This window comes from Bufo bufo, chromosome 4 (assembly GCF_905171765.1).
Source record: "Bufo bufo chromosome 4, aBufBuf1.1, whole genome shotgun sequence".
Taxonomy (NCBI): Eukaryota; Metazoa; Chordata; class Amphibia; order Anura; family Bufonidae; genus Bufo; species Bufo bufo.
This window is the reverse complement of record NC_053392.1, coordinates 568,961,739-568,975,430: the sequence shown is the minus strand read 5'-3', so window position 1 is coordinate 568,975,430 and position 13,692 is coordinate 568,961,739. Positions and strand designations below refer to the sequence as shown.

General features: G+C 45.5%; 1 protein-coding gene across 2 annotated transcripts in view; it reads right to left on the bottom strand.

Annotated features, from left to right (window-relative positions):
* Positions 1-13,692, bottom strand: part of PRKCE (protein kinase C epsilon) — a 442,256-nt gene that overhangs the window by 426,255 nt on the left and 2,309 nt on the right. The gene's annotated exons all lie outside the window — the stretch shown is intronic.

The following is a 13,692-nucleotide window of genomic DNA, read 5'->3' as shown; positions in this document are numbered from 1 at the left end:
GACATAGTAGTGATGCCGCGCGGCCGATAACAATATAGACCGACCGCTCAGCCATTAAAGGGAACCTGTCATCGTCTTTATGCAGCCCATACTAACGGCAGCATAAAGTAGAGACAGGTGAGTTGGTTTCAGCGGTCTGTTATTTATAAGTTAAAAGTAAGTGGTTGCCGAGAACCAACATCACAATCATTGCAGACTGGGCCTGGAGATAAGTCCCGGCCACCTGAGAAGAGTCCTGGTTATTCATGAATTCCTGCTCTCCTGCCACCTGCTGATGACTGACAGTCTTCTACCTAGTTTTCTCCCTTTCTCTCTAGGAGAGAACTGCCAATCATCAGCAGATGGGGGGAGAGCAGGAGATTAGGAATAACCAGGACTCTTCTCAGGTAGATGTGACTCTTTTCAAGGCCTGGGCTGCAAGGATTATGATGCTGGTTCTCAGCAACCACTTACTTTTAGCTCATGAGTGACACACCGCTGACATCAGCATTTCTGTCACTATTTTATACTGCCCTCAGTGAGGTCAACATAAAGTTGATGACAGGTTCCCTTTAACAATGCAGATTGACCGCGCTGTAATTAACAATGCAGTCCAACTATACAGTGTGGTCTTCAATGGTCAACAAGAGCCAGCTGTGGCCCGTACGGCCAAGTGGTACTTAGCCGCATCACAACAATGACATGGTAGGTATGCCGCCCGGCCAATAACAATACAGACCGACCACACAGCTATTAACAATCTTGACTGAACCCACCACCGTTAACAATGAAGACCGACTGAACAGTGCTGTCCACATTAGTTTAACAACTGTGACATGACTGCGTTGTGACATTACCCTCGGGGCCATCCTACCTTTTTTCATATTTTTCTTTTAATACAAAAAATATTTTTGAAAAGTTACCAAAAGGATGGCCACATTTAGACTGACACACCGTAGATTTTGATGCCGAAATTTCTGCAGCTGACAATCAGTTCCATTCATCTGAATGGGATTCTTTTATTGGCAAGCCCATGAATTTCTGCAGGTCCCACTCAAGTGAATGGAACTGATTTTCAGTAGCGGAAATTTCTGCAAGAAAATCTGTCATGTGTGAAGGCGTCCTGAGGGTACGTCCACACGTGCCTGAATATACTGCGGGAAAGGCAACTGCGGTTTTTGCTGTGGTTCCACGTCAAAAAACGTGCAAAAACCCAATGTACTACATGCGTTTTTTGCCAGGTAATGGGCTGTGGATTTTACTGTCTCCATTGCAAAGGGTGAAATCTGCTGGGGAGATCGGCAGCATATATTGACATGCTGTAGATTCCAAATCCGCACCGCAGTTCAATTTAAGCTGCAGTTTTCTTACGTTTTCTCATAACGTCATCCACTTGGATAGCACTGTACAGCGCTGAGGATTTGCTGCATGAAAATCTGTGATGAATTTCGTAGCAGTTCAGACACGTGTGGACATAGCCTTAGGCCTCTTTCACGCGAGCGTGACGGATTAGGTCCGGGTGCGTTCAGGGTGCGTTCAGTAAAACTCGCACCATTTTGCAAGCAAGTTCAGTCAGTTTTATCTTCAATTGCGTTCAGTTGTTCAGTTTTTTCCGCGCGAGTGCAATGCGTTATGTTATGATGCATTTTTCACGTGCTTGATCAGTGAAAAATGCATTGCATCCACACTTGCTTCAGTACACAGACCCATTGAAATGAATGGCTCAGGATTCAGTGCGGGTGTCAGTATGCTTTCAAGTCACGCATTGCACCCACGCGGAAAACTCACTCATGTGAAAGGGGCCTTAGGGTAATCGCACTCAATGCACTTTTTCCATTTTTGTGCAGAAAAACCACAGTGTAAGGCCTCCTGCACACGAACGTGTGCACCCCGTGGTCGTGCTGCGGCCCGCAAAATCCGGGCCGCAATGCACGAACACCGTCCGTGGGGCAGCCGCAGCGGATCGCAAAAAGATAGCACATGTTCTATCTTTTTGCGGAACGGAAGTACGGGACGAAACCCCACGGAAGCACTCTGTAGGGTTCCGTTCCGTGCTTCCGATCCGCATCTCCGGATTTGCGGACTCATTGAAGTGAATGGGTCCGCATCCGTGATGCGGAATGCACACAAAACGGTGCCCGTGTATTGCTTATCCGCAAATGCAGCCCGCAATACGCCCACGAAGCGTACACGTTCGTGTGCAATAAGCCTAAGGGCTCATGCACACGACCGTGGTTCTAGTCTGCATCCGATCTGCATTTTTTGGAGGATCAGATACGAACCCATTCACTTCAACGGGGCTGCAAAAGATGCGGACACAGTGTGCTGACCGCATCCGTAGATCTGTTCTGCAGCCCTGCAAAAAATATAGAACATGTTCCATTCTTGTCCATTTTGCGGAAAAAAATGGCAGCAGGCTCTCGGCCAGTAACCGTGTTTTGCAGATCGCAAAAACGGCAACGGCCGTGTGCATGAGCCCTAATACAGTACCAGCAAAGTGAATGGGATTTGATATATTATTTTCTACTGTGTTCAGACTGACCTGCTGTGCAGATTTAAAAATTCACAGCATACCAATTGTTTGTGCGATTCCGCACCTTCTGTAGAGTGGTTTTACCCATAGTCTTAAATGGGGTTGTTAACATAAACAGAAAATCGGCAACAACCAAAAAAGCATAAAAAAACACACAAAACTCAAAAATTTAATTTTGTCGTACGGGCGTTAAAAAGTCACAAAAAGGGGATTGCAACTTTATGCCAAAATCAGGCTTTTGGCTGTTAGTAAATGACCCCCATCACGTTGTCAGCAGAATCCCAAACACATGGCTGAATCAGCCAAGAAATATCTAATGTCTACGGCCACATTACCGACCTAAAGGACTTGATAATCAGCAGCAATCCACATGGATCCATTTACCGACCATTCTAACTGCTAGAAACACCCACCATCAGGAATAAAACAGCTCCTGCCCATATCTACGTGGTCACATTTCTGCGAATATTCATGATTTTATTCCAGGCTTTGGACATGTCCTGCAGCAGGCGGCCTGGCTTCTACTTTGCTTCATAATTAGTCATATGCAGTTCTCAAACCCCAGGGAAGAAAATCTATGGCCCGTGGGCGTCTAACACAGCAAACAAGTCCGACTTAAAGGCGTCCTTGAAATACAAAGATGACTCGATGAGGCCAGAATGTTCTGGTTCCCAGATCCCCCCCAAAAAAAGAGGAATGTCAATTTTTCAAATGGGAATTAATCTGCATGTGCACGGCAGGTACGACTGAAAATCCCCGTCAGAAATTCAAGGGTCAGCCACAAATTTAGGGCTCTTGCACACAAAAAAACGGAACATGTCCTATTCTTGTCCGTTTTGCAGATAAGGACATGCATTGTGACAATGGATCTGCAAAAAAACTGATGTAAGGGCTCATGCACGCGAACGTATTTTCTTTCCGTGTCCGTTCCCTTTTTTTTTGCGGCCCGTATGCGGAACCATTCTTTTCAATAGGGCCGCAAAAAAAACAAAAAACATTCTGTGTGCATTCCATATCCGTATGTCCGCATGTCCTATTCTTGTCCGTTTTGTAGACAAGGACAGGCATTGTGACAATGGATCTGCAAAGAAACTGATGTAAGGGCTCATGCACACAAACGTATTTTCTTTCCGTGTCCGTTCCGGGTGTTTTTTTGTGGACCGTATGCGGAACTATTCATTTCAATGGGTCCGCAAAAAAAAAACGGAAGTTACTCCGTGTGCATTCCGTTTCCATCCGTCCGTATTTCCGTTCCGCAAAAAAATAGAACATGTCCTATTATTGTCTGCATTACAGACAAGGATAGGACTGTTCTATCAGGGGCCAGCTATTCCTTTCCGCAAAATACGGAATGCACACAGATGTCATCCGTATTTTTTGCGGACCGCAAAATACATACGGTCGTGTGCATGAGCCCTTAAAGGGAAACATACTCTATGTGAACATACCTTATATAAAGAGCATTGCATTGCACTTATCTGTTAAGGCGTGGGATGCAATGCAGGTCATCCTGTAGCCATGGCAGTACTTATGTTGCTGTAAAATTAAGGGGGTTGGCCCACAAAAAATATTCTATGTGTTCATTAAACCAGTAATTGGATCTGAATACTTTTGTAATTGCAAGCAGTTAAAAATGTAGTACAGCGACTGAGTTATTCAATAAAATGTATCTGTATAGCGCCACCTGTTGTTTTCTTTTCCTTAGTTCTCTGTCCACTTCACTGAGGTGGACGCACATGCTTAGTTCTATCCTTCAACCGCCACCAGCCCTATCTACTGTTAGAAGCTGTAACAGTTAGGCCGAGTTCACACGAACGTTGTTGTGTTCCGTTCCACAAAATGGGGTTCCGTTGTTCCGTGATCCGTTTCCGTTTTTGTTTCCGTGTTTCTTCCTTTATTTTTGGAGGATCACCAGACATGAAGGAAAGTAAAAAATAGTCTAAGTCAAGTTTGCCATGCAAATGATAGGAAAAAAACGGACGCGGATGACAATCTTGTGTGCCTCCGCGTTTTTTCACGGTCCCATTGACTTGAATGGGTCTGCGAACCGTTTTCCGTGAAAAAAATAGGACCGGTTATATTTTTTTGATGGACTGGAACCACGGATCACGGACGCGGATGACAAACGGTGCATTAGCCGAGTTTTCAACGGACCCATTGAAAGTCTATGGGTCCGCAGAAAAACACGAAAAACTGTAACAACGGACACGGGATAAAACAACGGTCGTGTGCATGAGGCCTTAGGCCGGGTTCACACGAACGTGTGTGACCCGTGCCTGTGCAGCGGCCCGCAAATAGCGGGCCGTAATGCACGATCGCCGGCCGTAGGTCAGCCGCATCGGATCGCGGACCCATTCACTTTAATCCAGCTTGCAAGAAATACTCTGTAAAGGAAAGAAAGACGAATGAAATAAGCCTGTCTAATTGTATGGGCAAAAACAGGCGAGCTTGATAAATGTCCCCCTTGTCTTCGCTGTTTTGTGCTCTTGCAGTACAATGTATGTATAAATCTCCAGCTTGCACTGTCTATCATATGACTGCTGGGACCCCTTGTGATCAGCTGAATGTGGCTAGAGAACTTGACAACGATTCCAGTTAATGGATCTCTAGACATTTCCCAGCACTTCCTTAATCTCCTGCTCCCATTTCACCTGATTCTACAATTCAAATTAAAAAAAATATAAAGAATTTCTATGTTTCAAGGGAGATCAGCTATGTCCCCCCCTCCTCCTCACAGTCCTGTCTGGCTGTAAGCGAACTGCCTGCAGCAGTAGCCTCCCTCCTCTGCACTGGCTGCAGCAGTAGCCTCCCTCCTCTGCACTGGCTGCAGCAGTAGCCACCCTCCTCTGCACTGGCTGCAGCAGTAGCCTCCCTCCTCTGCACTGGCTGCAACAGTAGCCTCCCTCCTCTGCACTGCCTGCAGCAGTAGCCTCCCTCCTCTGCACTGGCTGCAGCAGTAGCCTCCCTCCTCTGTACTGGCTGCAGCAGTAGCCTCCCTCCTCTGCACTGCCTGCAGCAGTAGCCTCCCTCCTCTGCACTGCCTGCAGCAGTAGCCTCCCTCCTCTGTACTGGCTGCAGCAGTAGCCTCCCTCCTCTGTACTGGCTGCAGCAGTAGCCTCCCTCCTCTGCACTGCCTGCAGCAGTAGCCTCCCTCCTCTGCACTGGCTGCAACAGTAGCCTCCCTCCTCTGCACTGCCTGCAGCAGTAGCCTCCCTCCTCTGCACTGGCTGCAGCAGTAGCCTCCCTCCTCTGTACTGGCTGCAGCAGTAGCCTCCCTCCTCTGCACTGCCTGCAGCAGTAGCCTGCCTCCTCTGCACTGCCTGCAGCAGTAGCCTCCCTCCTCTGCACTGGCTGCAGCAGTAGCCTCCCTCCTCTGTACTGGCTGCAGCAGTAGCCTGCCTCCTCTGCACTGCCTGCAGCAGTAGCCTCCCTCCTCTGCACTGCCTGCAGCAGTAGCCTCCCTCCTCTGCACTGCCTGCAGCAAGTAAGACCTGCACCTTGGCTATGAAAATGAAGCAGATCCGCAGCAGATTATCCCCCCTGTTCTCTGCAGGATTTCTACAAGATCATTTCAGGGACATGCATAAAATCCTGCAGAATGACACAGAGGAGACAAGATTATCTGAGGTTTTCTTTTTCTTAAATTATTCATTTCTAGGTTAAAGCGACCCCCTCCAGGCTCCCCCTTACTAAGGCCTCATGCACGCGAACGTATTTTGTTTCCGTGTCCGTTCCGTTTTTTTTTTTTTGCGGATAGCATGTGGACCCATTCATTTCAATGGGTCAGCAAAAAATGCGGATAGCATACCGTTGGTGTCTCAGACTACCTCAGCCTCCCTGTGGTCAAAGATCACAGCACTGCCCTTACAGAGTTGCGCTAAAAGGCAGTAAGATCCGGGAAACACATATACTGTAGAACAGGCATGGCTCACCTGAGGCTCTCCAGCTGTTGTAAAACTACAACTCCCACCATGCCCTGCTGTAGGCTGATAGCTATAGGCAGTCTGGGCATGCTGGGAGTTGTAGTTTTGCAACAGCTGGAGAGCCTCAGGTTGGCCATCCCTGCTGTAGCCAACCTCCATTCACCCCCGAGCCCTAGCTCGGCTAGAGGTGATCAATAGGGGTGGCTTCGCTTGCTGGGCATTTACTGCTATGGGACTTCCAAAAACTGACGAGCTCAGCTATTTTCGGAAGTCCTACAGCAGTAAATGGAGAACACACCACGCATGCGCAGTGTGCCCTCCGTTCACTTTGGGACCTAGGAGTAGATCTCATAGGTGGGAGCCGCCCCTATCTAACCTTTTAATGACATATCCTATCAATATGCCATAAATGTCCCAGATGGCACAACCCTTTTAAACTGTCTGTGTAACGCAGACGTGTCGGGTCCTCCAACAGCTGACGGAGAATAAACGAGAGCCCTGAATTTGGAATTTCCCCTCTATTAACTCAGAATTCCTTAAAGGGGTTGTCTCACTTCAGTAAGTGGCATTTATCATGTAGAGAAAGTTAATACAAGGCACTTAGTAATGTATTGTGATTGTCCATGTTGCTTCCTTTGCTGCCTGGATTCATTATTCTATCACATTATACACTGCTCGTTTCCATGGTTACGACCACCCTGCAATCCATCAGCGGTGGTCGTGCTTGCACAATATAGGAAAAAGCACCAGCCTACGTGCGTTCCCATGGTCCCAGCCACCAGACAGGCTGATGCTTGTTTCCTATAGTGTGCAAGCACGACCACCACTGATGGATTGCAGGGTGGTCTGTAACCATGGAAACGGGCAGTGTATAATGTGATGGAAAAATGAATCCAGCCAGCAAAGGAAGCAATATGGACAATCACAATACATTAGTAAGTGCCTTGTATTAACTTCTTCTACATGATAAATGCCACTTTTTGATGTGAGACAACCCCTTTAAGGAATTCTGCTTTAATGTTGCAATTAGCAATAGTCCGAGATTATTTCCAATGGGAATATTCAAATGCATTGACTGTTACTGTGATTGCAAGGAGTTTCCATAGGAAGATCATTCAGATCACAGAATATCTGTGTAGGCAAATATCTGAAGAAGAGAGAGAGTCTGGCTTACAAGCCCATTGTAAAAAACCGCATTACAGAAATCTGATTTAAAGGGGGGGAGAGGGTGATTTTAGTCGATAGCAGCTACAAAGCACATCTCTCGTGCGTTACAAGGATAGCACATTGATGTCAGTGGAAACTGTTTAATTCCCCTTTGGTGGCGCTGCAGGGAAATCAAACACCGAATGCCAGGCTTCCCCAACCATTACAGCTGATTGCTGGGAGCACAGAACCAGAATATTACTTATTTTATATTAATACGTATTGAATACTTTTTTTTAATCGATAACGTAATCCTCGACCGTGAACAGCAATTGATAAAAATAGTTGCAGAAGGGTTAAATTAGTCCACATGCTACAACTAGTAAAGCAGTAGGCAGATCCATGATCCCATGTAGAAAAGAAAAAAAATGGAAATTGTTATTGATGAAAAGCAAATTAGAGATGTAATTACGATATATGTACTATGCTATGATATGGTATCCGTCTGCATCACAGACTTAATATGAGAGAAACATGACTTGTGTAGACAGCCGTGAAAGGTACATACGTCCCTGTCTTCACATACATGATCATAAGAGATTACAAGTCACTGCCCCACACAAGTTCAGCATCCTCTTCTTCTGCTGCTGTTAGGATTCCTGTGATCTAATCAGTTAGAGGATGTTGTATCTTCACCCACTTCATGACACCGTCCTTAGTACATACAGTATAACAACAGGAGTGGACAGGTCACTGCCTCCCGCAAGATCAGCACACTACTCTCCCTCTGCAGTCATACACAGGAGGTCCTATTCCCGCCCACTCCACAACATCGTTAACATAATGACATGGACATCCTCACTAAAAGGCATCGGTCAGCAGTCTTGTACCTATGACACTGGCTGACCTGTTACATGTGCGCTTGGCAGCTGAAGGCATCTGTGTTGGTCCCATGTTCATTGCTGTGAAAAATGATATATGCAAATGAGCCTGTAAGAGCAACGGGGGCATTGTCATTACACTAAGGCCTAGTTCACACAAAAGTTTTTTTTGCGAGTGTACGGGCCGTTTTTTTGTGTTCCGTATACGGTCCGTATACGGATCCATTCATTTCAATGGTTCCGCAAAAAAAAACTGAATGTGTTCTGTATGCATTCCGTTTCCGTATTTCCGTTTTTCCGTTGAAAGATAGAGCTTGTCCTATATTTCGCCGTAAATCACGGGTCGTGGCTCCATTCAAGTCAATGGGTCCGCAAAAAAACGGAACACATACAGAAATGCATCCGTATGTCTTCCGTTTCCGTTCCGTTTTTTCTGAACCATCTATTGAAAATGTTATGGCCAGCCCAATTTTTTCTATGTAATTACTGTGAACTGTACATGGCATACGGAAAAACAGAACGGAAAAACGGAAAGGAAACGGAAACACAACAGAACTCAAAAACGGAACAACGGATCCGTGAAAAATGGACCGCAAAAAACAATAAAAGCCCTACGGTCGTGTGAACTAGGCCTCAGATACTCTGCTCTCTCTGCAACTGCTGCGCCCTCTGCACTTGGATTGACAGGACCAGGTGTGATGACGTTTACACTGCCTAGCGCTGTCAATCAAAGTGCAGAGGGCACGGCAGTTGCAGCAATAGTAGAGCGTCTAGGTGTAATGGCAACGCCCCCGTTGCTCCTAGAGGCTCATTTGCATATATAAAACATAATTTTTCTCAGCAATGCGGACACATATGAACATAGGACCAACACAGATGCCTTCAGGTACAAAACTGCTGACAGATTCCCTATAACATGATGATATAAATGGGCAGTCACTTTCCCCACAAAATAAAATACTTGTCTCCTTCTCACGTCCACATGACAGACAATGATCATAAAGGGGGGGTCTAGCTTAATGAGGACCACTAATTCCAATACATGTCTGTAGCATCAAGAGCCATTTGTGGAGCTGGAAAACAAGACTCCTAGCTATAGGGGACCACATTTATTCTCAGGTCCAATGGCTGCAAAAATTATAGATTTTGTGTCCGTTTGTTGGTTTTTTTGTTTCTTCTTACTGCACAGTGGCGTTTCTGGGTCCGCTTGTGAGATCCGTTTCAGGGTTCTCACAAACGGTTCAAAACGGATCAGTTCAGCCCCAATGCATTCTGATAGGATAAGGATCCGCTCAGAATGCATCAGTTTGGCTGCGTTTGGTCTCCGTTGCGTTTTTTAGACGGTCACTAAAACGCAGCTTGCACCGTTTTGGTGACCGTCTGACTATGCGGAGCCTAACTGACCCGTCTAGACTTATAATGTAAATCAATGGGGACGGATCGTTTTCACACAATATGGTGCAATTGAAAACGGATCCGTCCCCTATTGACTTTCAATGTAAGTCAAGATGGATCTGTTTTGACTTTTTTTTTTATGAATAATGCAATCGGATCCGTTATTACCGGATACAAGCGTTTGCATTATTCGTGTGGATCGGCACAAAACGCGAGTGTGAAAGTAGCCTTACATGAAAGGAAAGCTACCAGAAGATGTTACCAGCCAATAGTAACTGCTCTATGGGACATCTATCACAAGGGGCTGTCTGACCAACCCCGTGACAAATTATAGTCCAATTGTTTTGACATGGAAACTTTCCAATGTCAACACCACTTTGGGTGTAAAATAAAACTTTACGGCTCCCCGCTGACACTGAGTACTCAAACCCACAAAGAGTGGTTTGGGTCACAGGAAGCTATAACCAACAGACGAGATTACACTGACCAAACCACAAGTGTGAGACACGACAAGAGTGTTACGAGACGATCTTGCAGCCTTGCTTTCGTTTCCACATTTAATACAGATTTGCCGCGATCCCCTTTTTTTTTTTTTTTTTACTATAGAGAAATTTGGCAGAATGTAAGCAATAAACACTGTGTGACGGACTCCCAGGTGTCAAGCAGTCGATAAGCCAAAAAATGTACTACTGGCATCTGATATTTATGATGCTCAGCCTTTAAAAATGTTAAAGGGCATCTGTCAGCAGTTTTGTACCTATGACACTGGCTGACATGTTACATGTGCACTCGGCAGCTGAAGGCATCTCTGTTGGTCCCATGTTCATATGTGTCCATATTGCTGAGAAAAGTGATGGTTTAACAAATGCAAATGAGCCTCTAGGAGCAACAGGGGCGTTGCAGTTACACCTAGAGGCTCTGCTCTCTCTGCAACTGCCACGCCCCCTGCACTTTGATTGACAGGACCAGGTGTGATGATGCCTTCCCTGCCTGGCCCTGTCAGTCAAAGTGCAGAGACAGCAGCAGTTGCAGAGAGAGCAGGGCCTCTAGGTGTAACGACAACGCCCCCGTTGCTCCTAGAGGCTCATTTGCATATAATAAAACATCATCTTTCTCAGCAATGAGGACACATATGAACATGGGACCAACACAGATGCCTTCAGCTGCCAAGCGCACATGTAACAGGTCAGCCAGTGTCATAGGTACAAAACTGCTGACAGATGCCCTTTAAATTGTCTCCAGCATAGTCTGTCTAACTTACTCCTGAAGTCCACCATATCTTGTCCAATCCTAGGCTCAGCAGTACATATCATCCCATAAATCTCTCCCGCTCCCCAAATAAAAAATTTCCCTTGGAATTAATTAGTGCCTGAAGACCTTCCGAGGATATACTTGTAGTACCACCTCCAATACACATTACAGTTTTTTTTGGCGTTGACCTTTTTTGGTACCATCTACGCTTATCGATACCAGATCCAGACGACAAACCTCTATTGTGTATGGTCAGATTAGGGTAATTTCACACTAGCGAGCTTCGCGTCCAGATGCATTCCGTTTTGCGTGCAGTCAGCATCTGGACTGAACCCTGACCCATTCATTTCAATGGGTATGTGTACACGAGTAAGGGTATGATACATTTTATATACATATTATCTCTGCGTTAAGGAAAAATCGCAGCATGTTGCACATTGTCCCTTTCTCAGTCAACCCTGGCTCCATAGAAGTGAATGGGGCTTGCCGAGAAAAACGGAAGGCATCCGGATGCCATGTGTTTTTTCCCTGATGGTTGCTGGGAGATGATGAGTGTTATTGTTCAGTGTTTCTTCATGCGCGTGAAAAACAGACGGAAAAAAACTAAAAGAATAAATGCAGTCGCAGATAAAATTGATTGAACTTGCATGAAAAACCATGATTTTTTTCCACTGAACAGACCCTGACACATTCCATATCGCTTGTGTTAATGGGGTATTCCAGAAATACTGGGTGGGGAAAACTACAAGATCATAGGGGCTCAGACCGATCACAGCCATCTTTATCAGTGCCATAGGCAGTGAATTGGGTGGCAGCCCGCATGCTCGACCCTCACTCCATTCAGCTCCTCCAGGCTCTTTAATCAGCTGGTGTTGGACACCCATCAATCAGATATTAACCACTTATTCTGAGGACAGGCCATCAATATCGAACTCCTGGAAGCCCCTTTAATCCTCTTTTTACATTTTTTCCTGGCTAGTAAAACAAGTGAAACTGGTCCCCGTCAGTCTGTCTGACCGCTGCCGCACTTCATGCTTCCTTGGTATATGAAGAGCATGCTAAGGCATGTATAGGAAAGCGTGCCTAGAGCTAAAATCAGAAGACAAGAGTCCATCAAGTGACAGAGGCCTACCAAGTCAAACCCCACTAAATGAAAAGAAAGAATTCACAACGCCTTTATACCTGCTAGACGTAAGGAGTAAGGAAGAAAGTAATACTAACAGTGGGATCTAATTACCGGAGATCAGTAATCAGTGGTTAAAGGGGTGATCTCATAAGTTTAAAACCAGTTTTTATCAATTATCTGGAGGACTTTATTCCCTTTTTGTGGGTGGGAAGCAGCTCCCCAGATGCACTACAATTAACTCTTGCTAGCTCCTTCCTCCTTGTGAGAGTAGTTCAATTTTCAGGTACAAAGTAATTTAAATAATTAAGTCGGCCGACACGGAGACACAATCAATAATAGATGTATCTGCGGAGATCTGAGTGACCACCCCAGAAACCTTTATTTTATACCCTTGAGATAATAGGAGTAACTGGGTGTTTCAAGGCGGTTACACACTACATATAATTGGACAATATAGAGAAAATAGTCCCTCACATACGGCCCCAAAGATACGTATGGTTTATAATACCCCTACTAATTCCTACTCCACTGTCTAGAGAGAGATATAGCTATACGTGTCTCTGAATTTAGAAGTAGGGGCGAATGAATGGAAGGTGTCTGAACCGCTTCACAACGAGATCTCTACGCCTGAGGGGGGAGTGAAGCTACTGAGCATATTAGTCCACCACCGAGGACAGGAGAAGGTGGACCAGAAGCATGAACAGCAGGGGGCGCTACCAGAGAAGAAAATGTAATGTACGTTAAAACCGAATAATATTTTTATTGCATTTATATTTGTACTAATACAATGTCTTAGGCCATTGCATAGTGGGACAACCCCTTTAAACGTATGATCAGCAGCACAAGAAGTCGTCAAGAAATAATGTGACATCTAATAATCCAGAAGAGTTGTCACCCTACTTTATCAGATGTGTGAATGGCAAACCTGACAGGTTTACAGAGAAGAAGCACTAGGGTTTGTATGACTCCATAACCAGGCAGACTGGATGTTCAGCTGTCAACCTTGTGGGAGTTGGAATGACATTATCACAAGTATAATATATATATATATATATAATCTGCAAATACAATGCAGGATATCACATGGTCTCTATAATACTCCAAACCAAAGATGTCAACTCCCTTACGTTCCTCTGCTTATTACACAGGGCAGAGGGTCGCAATCGTGTCCTCAGTGCCCTCAACACATCTTTCCAGGGAGCATACGGAAGAGGCAAGACATCTGTCATCACTTGATAGAAGGATTTCCTTTTACAACCGGGCTGGAGAAAGCAAGCGCATGTAACCACTGGGCCACCACCTGACAGACCCATCACTAGGAATCGTCCTCTGATGTTCTCGTATCAACTCCTCCATTTACACAGGAAAACTACATTTATTGATGAACCCCACTAACACTTCTGTTTGTCTAGAGGTTCCGCATCAGCAGATGACTTTAATCTTAGCCCATATTTAATA